The sequence below is a fragment of the Sciurus vulgaris genome (genome assembly GCF_902686455.1).
Source record: "Sciurus vulgaris genome assembly, chromosome: 10".
NCBI classification, from domain to species: domain Eukaryota; kingdom Metazoa; phylum Chordata; class Mammalia; order Rodentia; family Sciuridae; genus Sciurus; species Sciurus vulgaris.
This window is the reverse complement of record NC_136470.1, coordinates 95,804,753-95,827,024: the sequence shown is the minus strand read 5'-3', so window position 1 is coordinate 95,827,024 and position 22,272 is coordinate 95,804,753. Positions and strand designations below refer to the sequence as shown.

The following is a 22,272-nucleotide window of genomic DNA, read 5'->3' as shown; positions in this document are numbered from 1 at the left end:
ATATTTCATCATAGATCAATGTAGGGTGACATTCTAGCTGCAAGGACAATGAAAAAAAAAAAACATAGATAATATAAATTGCTGCTCTTTTAGTTGGAGGGGGGTTGCTGCTGGGGATTGAACACAGAGGTCTTAAACACTGAGCCACATCCCCAGCCCTATTTATGTTTTACTTTGAGATAGGGTCTCACTAAGTTGTTTAGGGCCTCACTAAGTTGCTGAGACTGGCCCTGATCCCTGATCCTCCTTCCTCAAACTCCTGAGCCACTGATTATGGGCATGTACCACCAAATTGCTACCATTTATTAAGTATGTTGCAGAACATTTTTCAAGGTGTTTTGCTTGTTGTCTATAATTTTCTCAATCCCTTGAACAGGTAATGTCTTAGTTGAGACAGCTATAACAAGAATGCCATAGACTGGGTGGCTTAAAGAACAGACATTTATTTCACACAATTCTGGAGACTGGGAAATTCAAGCACAGGTAGGTTCTGATAAGGGCCTCTTCCAGGTTTGCAGATGATGTCTTCTTATTGTGTCTTCAAATGGCAGAGAACAGGGAGAGAGTAAGCAAGCTCTTTCCTGTCTCTTCTTATTAGAACACTAATCCATCACATGGGCTCCACCCTCATGACCTAATTACCTCCCAAAGGCCTCAGCTCCCAATGCCACACTATTGGGTACACAAACATGCTGTCCCTAACAGGCAAATTATATTATTATCTCAGATGAAGATGAAGAAACTAAAGTATTGAGATCAAATAGTTTTGTCTCACGTCTGCTGCAAATGGCGAAAGAATTTGAACTGGAGGCTGTCTGAGTGCATTGTCTGCTTTTTCTCTGAGTGAAACTAAGCATCAAGGCAGGAAAGTGCAAGTGTTGCTCACTGCTTCATCTGAATAAAGGAGAGCTAAGAAATGCAAAGCAGAAAAAAAGGAGAAAAGGCTTGAAGGGAAGAATCACATCTTAATCACATTTATATGGCCCACATTTCCTAAATTAGAACTTAAGAAATGTTATTTGAATGCAGACTTGACCATAATCAACCAGTTAGACTCCCTCTGTTGCCCTTCTCAATACTATTAGTGTATCTACTGACTAAGGAAAGAGACCTTTGTCCCACTCACTCCCACCTCTCACTACCATCTCCCCTGCCATCATGTGGCAATGTGGGTATAGGCTGTTCCTAAAGACAGGTTTTGTAGACAAAGAAGATATTGGAAGTAATTTCATTGCATTTATTACAGGTTTGAAAACCTAGTTTTCCTTTCAGCTTTGAAATCTAACTCTCCCTTTTAAGAGAATGTTTACAATTTTGTTAATTAAATTCCCTTGAATTATTAAACTGCATTTCTACATTAAATGCATTCAATCTCCTTTTTAAAATACTTGGGTTGCTTGACAAATAAAAGAATCACAAGTAGTTAAGTAATGCTCATAAATATGATAAACTAATTATAAAACGTGAATCTTAAGTTCTTTAAACATTATAAAAACGTTTACATATTTAATACAATTCTCATATTTTTTCACTTAAAAATCACACATCTAAATCAATCGCGGTCCTCATCTGGATGTTTTGCATTGGTTTCACAAAGATACCTTATTATTCTAAAATGTCAAATTTTCTTAAAGATTATAAAGCATTAAAATACTAAGTACGAATCTGCACAAATTATTTATTTATTTATTTACTTGCTTACTTAGTTTTTGGTACCAGGGATTGAACCCAGGGGCAGTTAAACATTGAGTCACACCCCCAGCCCTTTTTTTTATATTTTGAGACAAGGTCTCACTGTATTGCTTAGGACCTCACTAAGTTGCTGAGGCTGGCTTTGAACTTGTGATCCTCCTGCCTTAACCTTATGAGCCTCTGGCATTACAGACACGCACCACTGTGCCCGGCTCCCAATACACACTTTCTTAAAAGACACTTTTTAAAAATATTGCAAACCTAGTGTTGTATGGAACACAGTTTAATAAATTGAGTTCAGTAAAATGTAGTTTATTGTTTTTTTAAAATTTCTTGACCTATTTATTTATTTAGGAGATCAAGGTTTAGATATGGAACCAAATGGGCTTCCTATTATTTCCCTTTCCTTAACCTTGTCTCACCCAACCACAGGCAGAACTGAGCAGTCACAGCCCTTCCCTGCAGTGGCAACTCCTCACTCAAGGACAAAGGGCAAGGGAACATTATGTCCAGAGGCAAGGTCCCTTTAAAAGAGAATGAGAGCTGGGGATGTGGCTCGGTGGTAAAGTGCCCCGGGTTCAATGCCCAGTACAAAAGAGAGAGAGAAAGAGAGAGAGAGAGTCACTGTGCACCTGAGCTCACTCTCTTCCTCTAGTCCTGTAAACCACTTGTCCTTTGAGGAAAAGGAGACAATGCAAAGACTGCGGAGAAGTCCTCCTGAAGCCCCAGGTGCTCCCAACCCTTTACATGCGGTCTCTATTGTGAATGTTCCTTGAACAAGAACTCAGGATGACTGTACATGCTGGTACTGAGCTTATTATCAAATGAAACAAATTTGATTTTATACATATTTAACAATAGGTATTACAGGCATAGGCCTAGATGGGAGACCAGAGAAACCGGATTGTGGACCTACCTCTACTCTCAGTGATGTGTGTTCTTAGACAAGGCTTCAGACAGCTCAGAAACTCGTGTCCTTATTGATAAACTAGGGACCACATTAACTACATTGTTCCAGAGTGGATATTCAAAATATTTATCAACCAGTTCTGTGTGGCCACCAACCCATAACAGAGAACAACAGTTATACCATACCAGATCGTTCTGCTAACTGGAAACCTCATACCACATAATCTTCATTTAGTTGGCATTCATGGATGCCTACTCTGAGCCAGATTTAACAGAGCTGTTGTATGCATCAAATTGTTTCATTACCTCTACAGAAAGGTGTTTTAGTCAATATTATTCTGTATAGTAAAAGACACAAGGGAGATGGGAAATTCTCAAACATATTTAAACTATCCTATGGAGTAGCTTGAGCTAAGCTTAAGATTGAGAGCAGATGTCACTTTTGGAGGGAGCGGGCATTGCTAGGGATTGAAACCAGGGCCTTGTGTACGCTAGGCAAGTGTTCTACCATTGAGCTACTTCCCCAGCCCCATAGACTTTACCTTGAGTTACACTGGCCTAAGGAGGTGGAGACCTGGGCCAAGACCAGCCATAACACAGATCTTAACCTCAGAACATCAACAATAGTAAGAACTAGCACTTTATTGAGTATTTACAGTGTGTTAGACCTTGTTCCAAACAATCTTATGCAGATTAATTCATTAATCTTTTACCATCACTAGGTACAGCAAACAGATCCAGGCTTAGCAAGGGAGGGAGGCAGAGAACTGCTAAAGGGCTAACAGCTAGAGTATTAGGAGTCCAGAGATCCCATGAATTTCCTCTGGGACTCCAGTTGTCATAGGCCAAAGGTATTCCAAGGAACTGACTTTTAACTGCTTCTGCAAGGGATGCACAAGGCCCTGAGTTCCATAGCTCTTGGCTGATGAGAACCCTTGTCCCAAACCATAAGAATGAGTTTTCACAGTCTGGGAACAGACAGCTCCAAGTGGCAAGAAGGAAAAAGGAGAATCAGAGCAGCAGCCCCTCCCTTCAGTGGGGCGGCGGGGGGGGGGGGGGGGGGGGGGGGGGGGGGTGTTTGAGCATCTAGTTCCCCAGGCGAATGGATTTGCCTCAGGGTATAAGGATTAACTGAACTTATTGAGTAAAAGAATCTGGAGTTAAGGGCTGACCTGGGCTCTTTTCTAGAGCAAATGAGAAGGGGTTAAAGGGAACCGAGGACAGGGAAAGGGCAAGGGAAACCAGAGGGCTCTGGGTTAGCAAACTTTTACTGTCAAATTGTAACTATTTCAGACTTTCCAGACCATGTTTTCTTTGTTGTCCTCTTCCCTTTCAACCTTTTAAAATATATACACTGTTCATATCAGGAGCTCGATTTGGTCTGTGGGTTATAGTTTGCTGATTTCTGCTCTAAAGATATAATCTGTAAACTGTATCTGATCCTACCCTCCTCTCCGGTGTTGGACGCTTCACTTGAATTAGGGCCTCCCTTGAAGTGAGAGAGGCACTCAGACAGGAAAAGGGCATAGAGGTCTGACTGTGGTAATGCTTCATGAACCCTGAGGTATGTTCCACTGAGGTACTTTAGGACTAACTCTGTTTGGCAACCCAAAGTTTTGCTCTGGGAATTTTTATGCCATGCACAGCTGCACACATGAGCAACTCTGCAAGAATTATGTTTCATGCCACATTCCATTTGGGAACTGATGCCCAAGACAACATTGCAGAGCAATGAAACTCAGCATTACTCTATTCCAGGGAAAATGGAATAGCAACCCTTTCTCAGAACCCCAAAGTGGAATATCTCAAAGTCTTTGGAAAGAGCTTGCCCCAGCATAAAGGAAGTATACCTTGTAGTATACTTAATTCTATTAGAATGTCTCCTTTAAGGATCCCAGGTTTGCAATAAGGAAGCACCACTGATATATAAAGAAAATCATCTTTATATATCTTGTATTAAAAGGACAACTCTTTGTGTCCTTGTCTTACTGTCTGCCCAAAACTATCTGTCCCATAACCAAACATAAAATAGTCTTCTCTTCCCACCTCAACTGTGAAGTGTTAACTACTAAATCTATTCTTAAAAAGCAAGATGATTTTAAGGTAGGGCAGTAGGGAAAGGGGAGAGAGTTTATTTAAAAAACAACAACGACAACACATTCTTACCTAAGAATTGACGGGAAGCTGTGACTTTCAAATAATTATTAGGGCTTTCCAGTATATCTATCCTGAGTTAATGTGTCAGAGAGATTATGGTGGAATACAGAAGAAGGTTATTGGTCCGGGGCTAAGAACAGAGGGTTTTTAATAGGAACATGAAGTTTAAGAAGAAAGTTTAAGAAGTAAGAAGGAGGAAGACTGCAGACACACACCCAGTGGGGAATCTTTGAATACCACACCTTAGAGGCTGGAATGGGCCACTGGTTAGGGCAGAAAGATCTTGGGAACTATTTCCACGACCCCTACTGAAAGCTTGCCTACAGCAAGCACCTCCTGAACTCATTGCACAGCCCCTTCAACAATGCAGCCCATTGAGATCTGTCTAAGGCTCCTGTGTGGACCTCAGCATACCTACCAGACTTCAGATGGTAAGAAGAGAATTTCCCTACAATGAATTTTATGTTTCTTGAAGGTTTTAAATTATAACTGATTATCTACTTGGAATAGACTAGGTAAATTAATGCCTGGATCTCTGAAATAAATACTTTCTTAGAGATCTCAAATCCTATCAATTGATTTTTTTTTTTTAAAGCGTATTTGGAAATTAGACATAACAGCTGTATTTCTCATCTGCAATAACCTCCTAACTGTCCCTGCTTTCTTTCCAGCTCTCCTCCAAACATTTGCATAAGGCAACTGAAAAACCTCTGAAGATTCATGTGCTCTGGCCACTGCCCACCCCTTTCTCAAATGCCCCCTCTGCCCCTGGACTCCATGGGGACAGTCACCAAGCTTCTTCTAAGTCACAAATGGGCACCATGCTTCTCACCACCAACCCTTTGCCTTGGAGCAGTAGCAGCCTGGACTATCCTTCCAAATTGCCAACCTCCACACCTCCCTTTCCCCAGTTAGCCATACGCTTTCATTCCTCCTCCAGGTCTCAGTTCAACCATCATTTCCTTGGGAAGACTTTCCTGATCACTTTTTGAGGAGGTCCAATGTCTCTATTATTCAAAATCTCATTTTACAGCAAGACTCTGCTCCTTCCCTGTGCTAATCGCACAGTCCTGTGTGGCAGCCACCTTGCATGTATTTGTCTGCTGATTTGATTTATAGTCTCTCATCCACTAGACCATGAGCTTCTTGATGGCAAAGATTATGCTAGATTTATTCATTAATGTGCAAATGACAGAGTAAGCATTCAAGGTGAGTTACTATTGTTACATACACCTGAAATGGCAGATCAACCTTTCATTTGGATTTGTTTAAAATGCTATCTGTATGTTTACTACTTTTACGATTGACAAAAAATAAAATATTATCAACCACTGCATAAGCCTGATGCCAAGCTAGTCAATCTGATAAAACTCACAGAAACATGAGAAACAAAAGCTATTGGATAAATACGGTATATTGCTTGGAAGAGTCAATTTATTCATGAGTTAGTGGGGGAGTGTAGTTGGGGAGATATTTTTATAGTATAACAAAGGACTGATATGGAATTTTGAGATAAAAGAGAAATGTTAAAAAAATTGAGCTCTGGTTCTACCATTAGGTATAGCTTTACGGGTAGAAATATTGTAAGTGTCTTAAAGAGAGCATTATAAAAACATTCTAGTTATGGAAGGATTTTGTTCTCTCTAATCTTTTGAAATATGAAATTAGAATATTAGTAATAAGTAAGATACAACCCTATGCCCTAGCAATTTTTTTTTTTTTTTCAGTGCTGGGGATTTGAACCCAGGGCCTTGTGCTTGCGAGGCGAACACTCCACCAACTGAGCTATATCCCCAGCCCTGCCCTAGCACTTTTTAAGCCTGAATTGATATATGTTAAAACTTTTTTTTTTTTCCTAAAGTAGATAATATATGTTCATTCATCCACAGGCAGATCAGGCTTATACTTGGTGAGCTCATTGAGTGCTGCAGTCTGATTTAATCTAAAACAGGTATATAATAACATGTAAGCAAAAGTTTACAAAAGGCACACTATAACCAAAGATTTTAAAATAAACTGTATTTCATTTAAAATTTTTTTATTTTATTTTTGGTACAAGGGATTAAACCCATGGGCAGGCAGTTAACCACTGAGCCACATTCCCAGACCTTTTTATTTTTTATTTTGAGACAGGGTCTTAATAAGACCCTTGCTTAGGGCCTCACTAAATTGCTGAGTCTGGCTTTGAGCTTGCAGTCCTTCTGCCTCAGCCTCCCAAGTTGCTGGGATTACTGGAGTGTGCCACCATGACCAGCAGTATTTCATTATTTTCCATAGAGATATGTCAGAGAAATTTGAAAAGGCCAAGAAAAGTAGGAATGGTATTTAGGGTTCTGGCCAACTTTAGATTTGAATATAGATTTTTTGACCTAAACCTTCTCAAAACTTGTGTTCTAAAGCAAAGGCTGATAACCAGAACAGATAGCCAAATTAATACACCCGTGCACACACGTGAGGAAAGAAAACAGAATTTAGGGATTTGTTTATTTTATGTGGAGATTATTTTCTTCAACAGTAATTCTGGGATTCAACATTCATAAAATAAATCATTTACAATTTGAGCAAAATAACACCAGATTCCTGCAAAGCTATAGAAAATGACTTGTGGGGGCTAATAGGAAACAGGGGCTAGAACAAGTATATAGAGCCTTTGTTCTATTCCCAAAGGGTTGACAGTCTTCAGAATGCTCACAGTCACTATTCATGACTCACACCCTTCCTCCCACTCCTCTTCTCCAAGCTCTTAATCTCACCAGGGCTTCTTGTATTATCCTAGATTTTTTAATGCACTTTTTACCACTGTTCTCCAGTCAAATGCCTTCTCTATTTGTGGGGACCTTGAGAAAGAAAGAGGGAGGCATGGTAGACCAGGATGATTTGTCACCCAAAGTGACCTAGATTCTCCTAAATGACACATTGGTTAATTGCCATAGAGGTACCAACCCCTCTACTGGTCTTGTATGCCCCATCCTCTCCTGCCCTCAGCTACCCTAAAGCATGCTTCCAGCTCCATATAGGCCATGTTCTCTCCTCTAAACAATAAGGACTCAGCAGAATTCAAAACTTGTCCGGTTTGTTCCCTATCTGAGTACTTCCTCAAATCTGATCAGTTGTATTTATTTCAACATGTTGCATCTCATCCTAAACCCACTGCAGGGATCCAAGTCACCTTATGTGTCTTACTTTGGTTTAGGTCCTCTGATCACAGTGTTCCTATTGCCCTTCCTGCTGTCCAGGACATGGATACAGGGCAAATGAAAGCCCTGACCTGTATCCCAACCAGTGTAAAATCCATTTTCAAACTGGATTCAGCCACCCATTTTCTTGGAGGCAAAGCTTCGTTTCATCTCTTCCTGTGTAGACAGCTCAACAACTCTACTTTCTCCAACCTGCTCTTCCCCATGTTCCCCTTCTTTTCCTAGGATTTCACTGAATTTTTGAATTTCTCTATTTCTTCCTTAGCTCTGATCTTCAGCTTTAATCTGGATCTCTTGTCCAAGTCTGTTTTGACCTGAAAGGTTGCCAGCTTCCTAATCATCCCTTCCTTCATTCACCTCCTGTCACTCTACCTCTGCACCCTGCCCCCAAGCATCTTCACACATGTATTCACACTCAAGAGGATATGTATACATGCTACAAAGGAAATATTCAGACTGGCATTACATGGCTAGAATATGCAGTTTCCTTTTCTATTGAAAGGAACTACTGTTGATGTCATGGCAGTAGTACTGGGAGAATAGTAACAGCACTTTTATTGACAGGGAAACTGTCTCAGGGAGGGTTGTAAAAATTTGGGTAACCAATGGAAGACTTGCTTTCTGCCATCATAGAGCTCTGCCCAATTTACCGACATGATGGCTACCACACATCTGAAATCCCATTAACAATGGACAGTTCTATCAACAAGTGTGTATTACGCCACTTCTTCTGAGTAGAGAAGAAACCTATTTCTGCCTTTTTTCTTCCTAATACAACTGCATTCCCCACCAGTACCTACCCAAGTGCCCTCATTTGTCCCCTGCCATATGATAGTTCCTAGTAATTCAAGTGACTGGCTCCAGAGCCTTCAGAGGGAGTCTAGTGTTTATAATGCAACTATTCTGAATGCTACCTTCTTAGGAAGAATCTTCCAGCAGACAACTAAAGCTTATTAGACACTAAAATAAGTTATGGAAGAATGTTTAGATTCTCATTCCCTAGAGGTTTTTAAAAGCAGGATGGATTCTCATCTGTCTAGGATGATTATGTGGGATAGTGCTGGTAGGCCAGGGGATAGACCAGCTCATCATCCACAAATAATATTTATTGAACTCCTGGGCATTCCTGATACTAGATGCTAGATTTCATATATATATTAAAAGATCATTTTAAAAATACAGTCCCTACTCTCAAAGAAGTTTTAAAATAATGAAATAGAAGGTTTGTATGGCATAAAAATAATATAATGAATGTCAACAGCACTTTAATTTCTCAAACCATTATAAAAATCTTTCATTTTCTTTCTCTACTCATGCTCCTTAGTTTTGTTTGGGGATTATGCAAAGCAAGATTTTCAGTGAGCATATTTTTCTGGCTCATATTTTCCAGAAGCTTGTGAATGATGCAAAATATGAGCAGATATCAGAAGAATTAAGTGGGGCAGAGAGCACACAGTGGCCTCAGTTCTTTCATGCAGAAAGCAAGAGGCTGCTGTGTTTGGTCTTAAAGGAGCCTTCACTTTCTAATATCCTGAGATTCTAGGCCATATAGTAATTAGGGTGGGGGGGAAGACTATAAGGAGATGAGAAGAAAGCAAATTATTGAAGTTTTTCCCCATCAGAATCATAAAGTGATATGACCAGGAGTCTATTTCAGGCCAGCTTTTCGGTAGACAAATAAGGTTATGTTCTTTGAGAGCCAGCAGAATCATATAAATGCCCTCTGGCAGAGAAGAGCACATTTGTGTGCAAGCTTAGCTAGAACCTGACCACATTCCATACCACTCCCTGAGCAAATCACAGATGCTGTGGCCCTGTGCTCTGTAATCTCAGATCTATGCTGTCCAGAATATGCAGAACTCACAAAAGCCGCGTTGGAGATTGCACTTATGCACTTAATCCTATATGCCTATAAGAAAGTCTTTGTCTAGGTTACATTCTTTTTCCTTCTCTCTCACAAGAGAAGAGCCCTGGAGGGCCTAGGCCAGCCCAGCCAGGTCCTTTGTGTCCTTTCTGTGTGGCCAATTAGAACAAGGTACACTGTGCTTCTCTTGGACCTGGTGCTGCACCTGGGTTCAGGGCTTGACCAGGGGGAGCAAGCTAGATGGCAGCCCCCCTCACCCCACTTGTGCAGGGTCCAACCTACCTAACAACAAGGCAGCCTGTAGGTAATGAGAGAATCTTGAAGAACTCTCCAAATGTGTCTCCCTGTACAAAGCAAAGAACTGATTAAATATGCTTTGTGAGTTTTTCTAATTCAGAAATATAGATGGATGAAATCTCATCAGTATTTACTTCTAAACACAGTACACTGCCCCAACCAGTGTTGGAAATTGAACCCAGGGCCTCAAGCACTGAGCTACATCTGTAGCCCTTTTTTTGGGAGGTCATGGGAACAGGGAATTGAACCTGGGATACTTAATCTCTGAAACACATCCCTAGTCCTTTTTACATTTTTATCTTGAGACGGTCTTGCTAACTTGCTGACGCTGGCTTTGAACTTGCTATCCTGCCTCAGCCTCCCAAACTGCTAAGGTTACAGATGTGTGCCACCACATCAGCCTTATAGCTTTTTTTATTTTTGAATTTTGAGACAGGGTCTCATTGAATCGCCCAGGTTGGCCTCAAACTTGCAATCAGCCTACCTCAGTCTACCAAGTCACCATGCCTGGCTAACTGTAGTCTTTTTTTTTTTTTTTTTTTTTTTGCCACTGAAAGAAAAGCATAGACAACTTCTCCCTCAACCTTCAGGAAAGCTTGTGTTGTGCATACTAAAAGTTATTATAATGTGTTCTTCATGTTTAGTTTGTTGAGTATTTTCCTCTTCCAGGAGTACACAGGCAATGGTGGCATGTGGGAGTTAAGTGACCCTTCTGATGCATGAAGTCCCTTGGCTGGACCTCCTCCTGCTGCTACCTTAAGCACCAGAGATGGTGCACTATTATCAGTTGTGGTACTGGGGATCGAACTCAGGGTTTGGGTTCAGGCCAATGGGTTGACACTGATCTGCATCCCCACTGGCTATGCCCCTACACCCTTTATAAATTTTATTTTAAAGAGTCTTGCTAAGTTGCCCAGCTGGCCTCAAACTTGTAGTTCTTCTACCTCAGCCTTCCAAGTAGCCATATCTGACTGGCTTTATTATTTTTAACTAAAACATGTAATCTGAATTTATACAGGTAAACAATCATAAGTATAAATTTAATTTTCCAATAATTCAGTCAATAATTAATTCTTAAAAAAGAAAACAGGTATCCAACTAAATTGACTCAAATTAAAAAAATATATATGCATGCACAAATTGGTCAGTGAATAATTGATCAAGATTTCATTTTATTTAGTCAATCATTTTAATCTATTTTATAACTTATTAAATATTTCAAGTAAAACTTGGGTTATAATTTTTTCCTACTTCTTGAGATTTTAGGCTTCTAAATACATTGCACAACTCAGTTATCTTCTTTTTTTAATATATATATTTTTAAGTTGTAGGTGGACACAATACCTTTATTTAATTTTTAAAATAAACCCAGGGCCTCACACGTGCTAGGTGAGCACTCTACCACTGAGCCACAACCCCAGCTCCAAACTAAGTTACTTTCAATGGTAAAAGAGTTGATTATTTTTAAACTCTGTAACTTTAGACTGGTAAGTTAAATCTTTTCTACATATCCTTTCATTAAACAGCTTTATTTTAAGAGATGATTTTCCAAAATTTCTGATGGCAGAGGAGATTTTAAATATAGGAGAATGGGTCATGGTACATCTTTGATTTAGTGAATCGATTTTCCTACCAGCCATCCAGTGGATATTCCCAATTTCAAAGATAGAACTAATTTTATTCCTTTATAGTCAGCTGTTAATGGTGACCAGTCTTAGAAGACAAATACATACACATGAGTTCTTAGTGCTCTTGAATATGCAGGGGAGAAGCAGATCCCAGAACCTTTGGCTGTAACAAGCCCTTGGGATGAGGCAGATTCAATAATTGCAGGAGGAGGGAGACTGGAGCTGATTTCCTCCTGAGCTGTGAGTCTTTGAGTAATTTACTTAAACAGTCTAAACATTTAGTCTCTTTGTTTGCTATATAAGGAAAATATCTACCTTGCAGAGTATTTGTAAGTATTATAAACATCATATAAATTATTAATCATATTGTTTTTCACAGTAGATGTTCAATAAATGGTGACTGGATATCTGAGCATCTTATTTTGCTCCTTAGACTATAAATTCCTTGAGAGTAAGAATTACAGTCTCTGTTACAGTTTGTCCCATACTGCTGATGATCAATAAATATTTGAGTTAGAATTTCATTTTTGAAAGGCTTTTAAACCACTCTGTCCTTTAGAGTTTTAGGTCCTTGCATCTGACTTTTCTTTCTCTTGAACTTACTAAAATATAATTTCCTGGTATCCAAGAGCATTTTTTTCTTTTTCTTTTTTTCTTTTATACTGGGGATTGAAACTAGGGGCAATTTACCAGCCTCTTTTATTTTTTTATTTTGAGACAGGGTCCTGCTAAGTTGCTAAGACTGGCCTCAAACTTGGGATCTTCCTGCCTCAGCCTCCTGTCACTGGGTTTATGGGCGTGTGCCATTGTGCCTAGCTTTGAAACACTTTTCATATCATTAGTTATCTCAAAATCTACCATGACCTGGGCACTTTCTCTTCAGATCCCATAGACATTTCATAACTAGTTTTTCTTTTTGTGGATAGAAGTCCCCATTGGCTTGCTGCTCCTTCAGGACAAGGGGACACATCTCTCCCATATGCCCTTTCTCATCACTTTAATCCTAATTAGTGGGTTCTATAATCTTGCTGGTGTATTCCTAAAATTGTTCTTTTGTGTTTTTTTTTCCCCCTAAAATTGTCCTTTTCCCCGCCACTATAATAGTCTCTTAAAAGGCTTCCCTACCTCCCTCCTTTCCTTCAAATTCCGCACCACACAAAGGTAAATCCTTTTCCTCCTTGACCTAAGTGACTGCTTTAACAATGTCGCGTTCCTGTTTAAGAACCATAATAGACATCTAGTGAATATCTGTTTAGTCTTTTCCATCTTTAGATCTAGCTTTCACTCCCTGCCCTGTCCGTTCCCTCCAACCAGTTATGGGTCTTCACTATCCATATTTAATGCTTCTATTCTGATCCAATAGGGCGACTTGCATTGATTTGTTAATACACAAGTGGGTCAGATGTTGTCTAGAAGTGTGTGTGTCTTTACACCTTCATTCTCCCCTGGTTTGCAGCGGGTAGAAAGCTTGGAGCAACATTTCTCATATTCCCTTGTCAGCAGGGTTTCAGGTACACTTTGAGATCTGCCAAGCAGATACCTCGGTGAGAGATTTGGAAGGCGAAAGAGAGCTGACTACCATTCTTGACTTTTTCTTCTATTAGTGGTTATGGGCATACCTTGAAGTCGGCAGGGTTCCCAGCAGCCTCCAACTCTGGGAGGCAGAAGCTCTTTGATGCTTTGTGTAAGGATGTGCCAGGCACCACCCAGCTCACCAGGGCTGAGAATGAACAAATAATAAGTCACCGTAAAATAAGCTCTCATTAACATACTCTTACGCCTCAACCATTTCCTTCATTTTTATTTCCGATTGAAAGGAACACAGCTCAGGAATTTGGAGGAAAACTGGTACTTTAAAAATAGTAAATGAGTAGTCAACTATTAGACCAGGAGTTCTTTTTTCTTTTTTCTTTCTTTCTTTTTTTTTTTTTGGTCCTGGGGATTGAAAACAAGGGCTCTTAACCACTGAGCCATCCCCAACCCTTTTCATATTTTATTTTTTAAGCATCTCACTAAGTTGCTTAGGGCCTTGCTAAGTTGCTGAGGCTGCCCTTGAACTTGCGATCCTCCTGCCTCAGCCTTCTGAGGCACTGGGATTACAGGCATGTGCCATGGCACCCAGCCAAGTGTTCTTTTTCCAAAGTTGCTGCTTTTATCTATGACAAAAGATAGTTGGCTTTTCCACAGGAAAATAACACAATTAAGGCTTAGGAGATAATTATATTGGATAATTTAATGTTTTTAAAGTCATATTAGTGATATTTTCCATTTTTCTCATTTAGTATTATATTAAATTCTGTAGGAATTTTGAATGTGTTACTTAATACATATTGATTGAATGAAAAAATTAAAGAGGGACATTCGGGATTCTTTATGTGGATGTACTTGGAAATTCTTTAAGATACATCATATATACATGGAATTTGATTTACTCCATTTCATTCCTCTGTCCACTGCCTGCCCCCAACCCTGCCCCTTCTCTCCCCTGCTCCCTCTGCCTATTCTCCTTCCTCTACTCTACTGGTCTTCCTTTCACTTATTTTATTTATTTTTAATTGGTGCTTTATAGATACACACAAAGGTGGAATTCACTGTGGTATATTTATACATGCACATAACATGATTTTATTAAATTCATTCCGCATTGCCTCCCCTTTCACATTCCTCTTCCCTCCCTCCTCCGTCTCCTACTTCCTGGATCTTCCCTATGTCTTTATGATATCTGATACCTCCACATACACACTTTTTCCCCTTACTCTAGCTGCTGCATATTAAAGAAACTATTCGGCCCTTGATTTTCTGAATCTAGCTTATTTCACTTAGCATTATGTTCTCCAGTTCTATCCATTTACCAGCAAATGCCATCATTTCATTCTTTATGGCTTAGTACAACTCCATTGTGTACATATAGTACATTTTCTTAATCCATTCATCTGTTGATGATCATCTTGGCTGCTTCCATAACTGGGCTATTATGAACTGCTAGAAACATTGATCTGGCTGTATCACTATAGCATGCTGACTTTAGTTCTTTGGGGAAAATACCAAGGAGTGGGATAGCAGGTCATATGGTGGTTCCATTCCTAGTTTTTGAGGAATCTATATTGCTTCCCAGAGTGGTTGTACTAATTTGCAGTCCTACCAATAATGTATGAGTGTACCTTTCCCCCCCACATTCTCACCAGCATCTATTATTTTTTGCATTTCTTAATAACTGTCATTCTGACTGGAGTGATAGGAAATCTTATTGTAGTTTTGATTTGCATTTCTTTAATTGCCAGAAATGTTGAGCACTTTTTCATATATTTGTTAGCCATTTATATTTCTTCTTTTCAGAAGGTGTCTATTTAGTTCTTTTGCCCATTTATTAATTAGGTTATTTGTTTTGTTTTGTACACACCTATTTCTAAAGTGGAAAATAGGAAGAATTTTTCAGATAATTAGATAAAAAACATATTCATGGGTATATTAAGGTATTTAACTAGGTCTTTGAGGGCTTTCAAAATTATTCTTACACTTTATTTTCTTTTTTAAAAATAGAAATTAAAATTTTAAATCTGTTATTAAGTACACAATGAATTCACAATACAGAAATTTACATTAAGTACACCACTTTACAAACATTTGAACCTGTAGAGATGAAGTGAAGGTCTCCTAAGAGGGTTTCTCTCCTTTCTGAAGGATAAGGATCTGAGCACATTGACCCTTTCTGCCAGCGTGACTCCCAGAGCGTCACGTCATCTGCATTATGCCAACTGTAATATTGTTATTGTTGGTAAAAATTTTTAGTCTTTTGTAACCTTAAGTTTTTAATGCTTGTAGGTTGATTCTAAACAATAAAAAACAAGGGCAGGGAATGTAGCTCAGTGGTGCCTAGCATGCACCAGGCTGTGAGGTTGAGCCTAAGCCCTGGGGGTTAAAAAGATAAAGAGTAATAAGTAGCACTCATAACTACGTGAATATTGCTCACCAGAGAGGTAAACAATATGATATATTTCCTTCTGTATTATTCCAGTGTCACACTCTGGCTGGCAATATTTTTTAAAATTATAGTTGTTTTTATTTTAAAAAATGTTTTCTCATACACATATGTAGAGTAATAATATCTGTCTCATTCGACTATCCTTCCCATCCCCACCGCCCCACTGCATAATCCAAATCCTTTATTCTTTCCTACCTGCCCCCCAACTATGATAAACAGCACCTGTTTATCAGAGAAAACATTCGGCCTTTGGTTTTTTGGGATTGGTTTATTTCACTTAGCATGTGATTCTCTAGTTTCACCCACTTACCTGCAAATGCCATAATTTCATTTTTCTTTAAGGCCGAGTAATATTCCATTGTGTATATATACCACATTTTCTTTATCATTTGTTGAGGGGCATCTAAGATGGTTCCATAGTTTAGCTATTATGAATTGAGCTGCTATAAACATTGATGTGGCTGCATCACTGTAGTATACTGATTTTAAGTCCTTTGGGTATAAACCAAGGAGTGGGATAACTGGGTCAAATGGTGGTTCCATTTCAAGTTTTCTTAGGAATCTCCATACTGCTTTCCAAAGTGGTTGCACCAATCTGCAGTCTCACTAACAATGTATGAGTGAAAATTGCAGTTTTTTTTTTATTAAAATATAGTCAGTTCTAGTCTACCAGTTGCTCAAGGTCATGGCACATTTTAAAATATTAGCATCAGACCTTTGCTTATGGAGTTTTATTTTTATTTTTCTTTGAGTTTCTAATTACCTTTGTCTCATTTTTTTCCTCCTCGTGTGCGTAAAAATCTATGGCATAAATGCATACTTCACACTCCAATATTGCTAAACATTTTAGGTCATTTTCCTTTTTTTTCCCCCATAAAAATAATGTTTCAATGAACATTGTGTCTGTGCATTTTATTGTTCATACAATACAAATTTCTATAGGATAGAAATCTAAAGGGGGTATTCCTAGGTTGAAGAGGATTCATTTTAATAACTACTGGTACAGAACCTTCAGAAAAGCATTACCATCTACATTCCCACTGTCACCGTGGGAATGTACAGCACGTCTTACAGCACGTCTTAGCCTTTATTAGTCATTTTCATTTTTGTCATCTATCTCATTGCTGTTTTAATTTGCTTTTCCTTCTCTATTACTGAGGCAAAAAAATCTCATAAACTTATTGATACTTGAAATGCATTATTATTATTATTTGGTCTTTTAATTTTTAGGATTTCTGACCTATTTTGTATATGTGCTGCCGAAGCAAGCACTTCTGACCTATTTTTGATGTAAGTTTTTTTTTTCTCAACAAGTTTCATATATATCCTTCCAGCATACCAATTGTCTTTCAAGTATGCAGTGTCTTTTGTCGAAGAGAAGCTTTAATTTTCAGGCAATAGAAAATCAGTCTTTTTCCTCTTGTATGGTGTCTTGCTTCAGATAGGCTTTCCTAGCTGACAGTAATAATAATACTTTCCTATATGTTTGAAAATAATTATACAGATTTCTTTTAATATTTGGCTCTTTATCCTCAGTGAAATGTTTTGTTTATATAAATGCTGAGGCGATATTCATTTTGTATGTGCATAAGACAAGTTATATGTGAATGTTCCAACTTATGAGCAAAAAGGGCAGTACAGTGAAAACACTTTCCTGCACATTTAAGATGATGCCCCTAACTCTTTCTTATTTCTCTCTCACACTAAAGCTAATGTTAAGAGCAATTCCAGTGCCTGCTAAATATCTAATCCTTTATCTCTGCAGAAGCCAGTACTAGGGTTCATTAGTGTCTACTTCTCTCCTGGGCACATAGAAAATTGTTTCTCAGATCGTAAGTAGTTAGTTGGGGCCATGTGACCAATTCTGGCCAATAATTCCAGAGAGGAAGTGGTGTGTCATTTATGTCTTTTCAGGCAGAGGTGCAGAGCCCTGAGTGACCTTGTGGCTTCTGTTCTGAGCACTCACAGGGAGGGTAGCTTCTCTATAAGAGGCACTGTGTGGAGAAAAACTGTCAGACTGATTAACTGAACCTATTGAGGACTTGCTGTAAGTGAAATTATTCTGATATGTTAAGCCACTAAGATATCTGGGCTTGTTTATTACCACATCGGAAGGTAAATGAGTGAAGTATGACACTATTTCTTAGGCAACTTTGATGCTGTTTTAAAATTTTTAAAAAATTTGTTCTAATTAGTTATACATGACAGTAGAATGCATTTTGACACAACATACATAAAGGAGTATAACTTCTCATTCTTCTGGTTGTACATGATGTAGAGTTACATAGGTCATGTAATCATATATGCACATGGAGTAATAACGCCTGATGCTATTTTTTTAAAGTTGACAGTTGGCAAACTTTAGCACCTTATCATTTGAAACCAATCATTTGCAAAATACCTTAAATTGATTTGAGAAATACATATATCATTTAATCCTTATTTAAGGATATTTACCAAGCACCTACACAGAACCAGGCACTGTGAATAAAAGGTGAACAAATGAGACTGACCTTTCTCCTCATGGAGTTTGGCAGTAATCCCATAAAGAAAGGCTTTGTGGGGGAATTGTTAAGGGTGTGGCTTTGGAGCCAAGAGGCCTTAAATTTGAACCCTGGTTCTGCCTCTTACTAGCTGAGTACCCTTAGGCAAGTTAATTAACCTCTCAGTGCCCCCTTTCATCATCAGTACAATTAAGAAAAAATGAAGTAATGCATGAACAACATTTAGCACAGACTTGACAGTAAGCACTCAGCAAGTATTAGTTATCACTATTAGGATCACAAACCTGGAATATACCCAGGTGTGTTAGGGGTGATGTAGAACTACGCTCCCAAACATAAAGCCAACATCATCAAATCACTTTCCAGCCTAGCGATTTACCTCCTGTGTCCGTATGGCACAGCATGGTTAGAAAACTGGCCCCAATTCTAAGGCAGTAAGAAGCTGGTATCATGAAAAGTACCTTGTGCTCTCATTCCTTTATCTTTATTTATTATTATTTTATTTTATTTTGGTACCAAAGACTGAACCCAGAGTGCTTAACCACTGGTCCACATCCCCAACCCTTTTTATTTTTTATTTTTAAATAGGGTCTTGCTAAGTTGCTCAGGCTGGCCTTGAATTTGTCATCCTCCTGCCTCAGTCTGCTTAGTCCCTGGGATTATAGGCATGCACCACCATGCCTGGCTCATTTTTTTACTTTTAACGTTTAATTTTTAATGATCTGGGGAATCTGGCTTAAAGCAATCTATTTTTAGATGGCCCATAAAAAATAATGTTCAGTTCATGAACTGAAATTCTTAGCCTAAAAAATATAAGAACATTGTATATTGAGTTTATGGATAAACATTGCATATATGCAGTAGCTAAAACCATGTAGATACATACCCATCTACATGTATTACTTTCTACAGAACATTCTAGATTTATTTTGAACCCTGAACTTTATATTTACTTGTTACTCAAGGTCACAGAACTAGTCAGTAGCAGAGATGAGATTAAAATCACAAAATCAGCAAATGCTTTTTCCATCACAACCCTGTCTTATAGTAGAAATAACCACCTTTGGCTCACTGGAGCTATAGTCAACCCGGAAAAGATAGTAATATATTACACATGCCTACAGTTTTATTGCTAGATCATATAACCTTATCTTCAATGGAGGTTTCAGTATTTTCTCTGTAAATACAAACCACTTCCTTTGTGCATCACTATAGCTAAATTATTAATAAACATAGAAGAGGCAAAGTCTTTGGTGAAACTGCAGATCTAATATTGGGTCAATTACAAAATCTCACACCTTTCCTTCTCTATAAAACTGCTATGTTTTCATTATTATAGCCCCTTCTACCATGTCCTCCTAAAACACTAATCAAATTCCTCAAGTAGAGGGAAACTAACATTTATTGTGAAGCTCAATTTGTGTGCTTAGAACAATCTTCACAGAAACATAGATCTTCAACAAATACACAATTAATTTAAATGTACATATCACACATAATTTTATTTTAGTTTTATAGATCACACTCACCAAAAGTTTCCACAGAAAAGAGTATCAAGGAAAAGGCCTACAGTCTTCTCATCATCTTTATTTTGTCTTGGCCTGAAGTTCAGGTCAACAGAGAATCACTGACCGGTAACAAGTTTCTCCCAGGGTCATAAAACTTCTAGATTTGTATGTAAATGTTTCGTGCCTATGTGTTGATTACAATTGAAATGAGGTCGCTGTCAAAGTATGTGAAATATGATTAACAAATTTTTAAAAATTTCTATGATCTCACTATCCGAGAAAACTAACTGTCAATATTTTGATGTATATATTTTCAGACTTTTTTCTATGTGTGACTATTTTTCTATGCCAGATGTATGCATCTGCATCATCATTGCTAAAAGTCATATATTTTCCCCTGGGGTCATAACAATACTGTAATCAAATATCCCCATGTTAGTCAATTTTATTATCATAAATCAATAGATTTTTAAATCAATATATCAATTCAATTTAAATTTACAAGTCAATAAATCAAATCAATTCAATTTAATTATCATGAATATCCTGGTAGAATTTCTGAATTAAATTCTTCAGTATAGGATACTAGAACAATTCTAGGTAAAATCATGTAGCTAGGTCTACTGTTCTCCCTGACTGGCTCTTTGTCCCTCCGTTCTTCCCCAGGAATGATAACCTTGAGGAACATGAATATAGGAATTCATGGGATATAGTTATTGGAATTTGAATTTCAATTCCAATTACTAACCAAAATAATTAGTAGGTATTCATGGAATATGGAAAGTTAGTTTTAAATCTCAATTCTAACTAATACTTAATTTTGTGAAAATCATTTCCAGTTACTCACTTTCGAAAATGGGGAACTGGACTAAAATGGAGGTGTGACAGGTCAGCAGTTTATCAGAATTACCTGAAAATTTAATATATGCTCCTGGGTTTTGACTTACAACTATGAATCTAAATCTCTAGGGTAGTCCTTGAGAACCTGCATTTTTGAAAACTCCCTGGGCTTCCACTGTGTTAAAGTGTGGGACCCACTAGACCAGGTTGCCTCCCAAAACTTCTCTTCTGCTGGAGCCCATGCCTCGTTTCACTCCCTTGTTTTGTTCTCCCTGGCCCCATATGGTCTTTCATGCCGTCCAGTCTGTTTGTGTGTAATGGTACAGGAAAAACAAGGGGAAATTACATTAAAATTAAGATTTGTGGGCTGGGGTTGTGGCTCAGTAGCAGAGCGCTTGCCTAGCACATGTGAGGCACTGGGTTCAACTCTCAGCACTGCATATAAATAAATAAATTAAATAAAGGTCCACTGCCAACTAAAATATGAACATGCATATATACATATATAAATAAAATTAAGATTCATGAATTGTTTTTAAAAAGGGAAATTAAGCCAATCATGGTGTTGCACACCTGTAATTCCAGAGACCCAGGGGGCTGAGGCAGAAGGATCACAGATTTGAGGCCAGCCTCAGCAACTTAGCAAGACCCTACCTCAAAATAAAAACATTTTGTTTAAAAAATTCTGGTAATGGTTAAAGAACTCCTGGGTTCAATGCCCAGCATCAAAATAAATAAATAAATAAATAAATAGATTTAAATAAATCTAAACTAATAAGAAATAAATAAATTAAAAGTAAGTTAAAATCAATAATCTCATTTCTGCTACTTCTTATTTGCTTACCTGTTACTCAATTTATTTATGTCGATTTTTCAAAAATCAACATTTTATTCTGTTTCAAAGCTGATTGTGATGTTTCCCCCCCCTGGTGTTTAAGTAAGTATGATGTAACAAATGGCAAGTCGGATGTCCAGTTTACAATTGAAGAGTCTGAAGTCCCTTGCAGTTCCTAAAAATCTATGTTTAATTTCCAAAACTCTTATAGATACTAGAAAAATACACACAGTTGACAGGTCCAAGTCTCTCATTCCATAAGGAACATGCTAATATAAAAGATTTATTGAAGCGCAGCTATTTCTGAGGGAATGAAAGGTAATACACTGATTCACAGACATAGTCAGTCAACCAATAATAATACAGAACACAGGGTTTATCTATGATCTTCTGTTTTCAGCTATTTTTGAATATCTGATCAATGGAGCTAATAGGAAAGGCTCAGAATACATATGTAATAGTTTCATTTCTCATTCTTAAATAGCAAAGAAATATATTTCTTACTCACCTCAGTTTCTCAATCTTTACATCTTCCATTTCTTGAAAGGAATAAAGTCAGTGATTCCGAGTAGAAACTTAGAATCTATGGTTTTTAAAAAGTAAATAGTAGTGTGATTTGCTGAGCTTGCTGGTGCCCATCTGTAATCCCAGTGGCTCAGAAGGCTGAGACAGGAGGATTGCTAGTTCAAAGCCAGCCTCAGCAACTAAGGGACGCCCTAAGCCACTTAGCAAGACCCCATCTCAAAATAAAAACAAATAAAAGGGCTGGGGATGTAACTCAGTGTTTAAGCACCCCTGGGGTTCAACCTCTAGTACCAAAAGATTTTTTAAAAAAATTAGCAATAGAAATTAACTTTTC

At 38.1% G+C, this 22,272-nt stretch overlaps 1 long non-coding RNA gene across 12 annotated transcripts in view; it reads left to right on the top strand.

The window, feature by feature from the left end:
• The first annotated feature begins 4,606 nt into the window (after positions 1-4,606).
• The window catches only part of LOC306670509, a 354,071-nt gene continuing 336,405 nt past the window's right edge, over positions 4,607-22,272 (top strand). For all 12 annotated transcript variants that reach the window (XR_013766404.1, XR_013766405.1, XR_013766406.1 and 9 more), the window contains exon 1: positions 4,607-5,189. This is a non-coding gene — a long non-coding RNA (uncharacterized lncRNA). The remainder of the gene's footprint in view (positions 5,190-22,272) is intronic.